The sequence below is a fragment of the Dermacentor andersoni genome, chromosome 5 (assembly GCF_023375885.2).
Source record: "Dermacentor andersoni chromosome 5, qqDerAnde1_hic_scaffold, whole genome shotgun sequence".
Taxonomy (NCBI): Eukaryota; Metazoa; Arthropoda; class Arachnida; order Ixodida; family Ixodidae; genus Dermacentor; species Dermacentor andersoni.
This window is the reverse complement of record NC_092818.1, coordinates 100,076,197-100,078,639: the sequence shown is the minus strand read 5'-3', so window position 1 is coordinate 100,078,639 and position 2,443 is coordinate 100,076,197.

Genomic DNA, 2,443 nt, shown 5'->3' with positions numbered 1-2,443 from the left:
GTTTGTGTTGCTTCCTTCACTTTGCAGGATATTATTATGTAGGGCATCAATACTCTTCTGCTGCTTCTTGGCCTTGGCAACACAGCAAATTGGGCTGGTTGGTACTCATCTTTATGGAACAGTAACAGTGCATGTTGATGATGAGCCTCCACAACATGGAACATAGTAATTGAAAGAATGAATGCAGAACTGCGAAACAACGACCAGTGTGTAACGGAGAATTCTGACCACATGAATGCCATATTATACATATATAAAAGGATCATTGAACAATTCGCAGTTGAACACCTTTATAACGAAGTGCTTGAGGGCTCCGAAATCATTTGTTATACAGGTCACTTTGTTGTAAATGTCGCGCACCACACAGCTCACAATAGCACCGGGACAGAATCATTCCATTATAATCATTCCAATGTAAAGTTATGTCCTTCTTGCGAAAACATTCAAACTCTCGCTTTTCTTACGTCCTAAATAACACCGCCGTACCTCCGACATCGTGCTACAAGTACCTTGGCATTGAACTTACAGCTCGTCTTTCCTGGAGTACACACACAACAGCTATCTGTGCAAAAGCTTCAAAAACTCTGGGTTATCTTCGACGGAACTTGCGTAAATCCCCTGCTACAGTTCGTAAATTAGCATATCAGACTTTTGTTCGCCCACAGTTAGAATTTGCGTCATCAGTATGGTCACCACATCAACATTATTTAGTTGATATGCTAAAATCAATTCAAAACAGAGCATCGCACTTCATCACAAGCAACTACGACAGAAGTTGCAGCGTAACTAAGAATAAAGCAGATATTTCGCTCCAGCCACTTGAAACTCGTCGCACGATAAGGCTTCTTTGCCTTTTCCAGATACATTCATGGTAATCGACCTCACGTGTTGCCGCTTGAAGTACCAGCGCGTACGTCATGCGCCTTAACAATAGCCATAGTTTCAAGCGCATATTCGGCAATACACCGTCATTTAACGCATCAGCTCTGCCACGTGCGATAACCGTATGGAACAGTCTTCCTGATAACATTGCGTGCTTAACAAATCATGACGCCTTTCGCGAAAAACTGCAAAGCTTCCTGTAGAAGCATTGTATAAGGATGTTATTGACCTGCTTTCCTTTTCTGTTTTTCACACTTGTATTTTTGTATTTTTTGTGCGTATGAGTATATTACTGTGTTTACGCTATCTAAAGCTTAGCCTAGACAAACATTCTTTTTGAACTTTGCTTTACTTATTTTGTGACTGCCTCTATTGATATTTATATTGTTTACTCCTGTTGAAACACTTACTTTGTGCCCCCCCTTACCCAATGCCCTTAAATGGGCCTGTAAGGTATTTTAAATAAATAAATAAATATGTACAGGTCATTTCGTTGTAGAGGCGTTCGTTCTAGAGGTGCACAACTGTATAAGGAATGCAGAAAAATTAAAACAGGAATAGTAAAAAAGCTAAGAATTGGGATTATATACGTCTTGTTCCTCGAAGCCCAAAGACCATGAGACCGATTTTGTGTGCAACGGCTTTGAGCGACTAAGCGGGCCGTTGCGCAAACAGAACGCTCATTCTTGTCGCTTGATCGCTTGGTTCTGGAAATATAGAATTCACTGCTCGTCACTAGGAAGTGCTATGAGCGGCTAGCCAATGGCACGAAGCTAGAACTGGATGTACTATTGGGGACAGCACTGCACAGGACGCGGCTCCAACGGCCGGAGCAGGAGAAAACTGCATCTCCTGCACCGTCTAGTAATGGTTCGTCTGGTTCGAGATGAAGCTTGCACCCTAGCTTGTGTGCGTGTACTTGCTGGCTCCTTCAGGCGAGTTGCTATTTGCCAAAAAACCTTCCGTGAGATGCCGCTATGTAGGCATCGGCTAGGAGCATGACTTGCTTTCCACGAAAAGTGCCTTGTTACCAGTGCTGCAGCACGTGCAGCAGACGCTTTGAACCGATGCCATCATAGCGGCATCTCGCGCAAGGTTCGTGGGCAAAGAGCAACTCGTGTGAAGGTACCAGCCAGTACATGCTTGCTGGCAAGCTAGGACATGTATGCGCTCATTCTTGATCGTGAATCAGGTGAATGATCATTAGACAGCGCAGCAATGCAGTTTTCCCCTGCTCTGGCCGTTGGAGCCACGTCCTGGGCAGTTCTGTCCCCAATAATAGATCAGTCAAGTACTACCAGTTGTCGCACAGAACAAGCAAATGACTATTTTGATATATATGCAAGGATAAGAACCTACTGCAAGACTTTCAGAAATATTTTATGCTGTTCCTTACAGTAAAACACATCAACTTAAATTAATAAAACATGCGTCACGACACTTTCGGTGGTAATTTGCTGCCCTCATAACGGCTACATCGGAGAGACGTCGCTCAATGTTGTCGCTCGCATGGGGTATGGCTGAAGGCGATGAGCGAACGCGACAGCCATCTATATCGTGT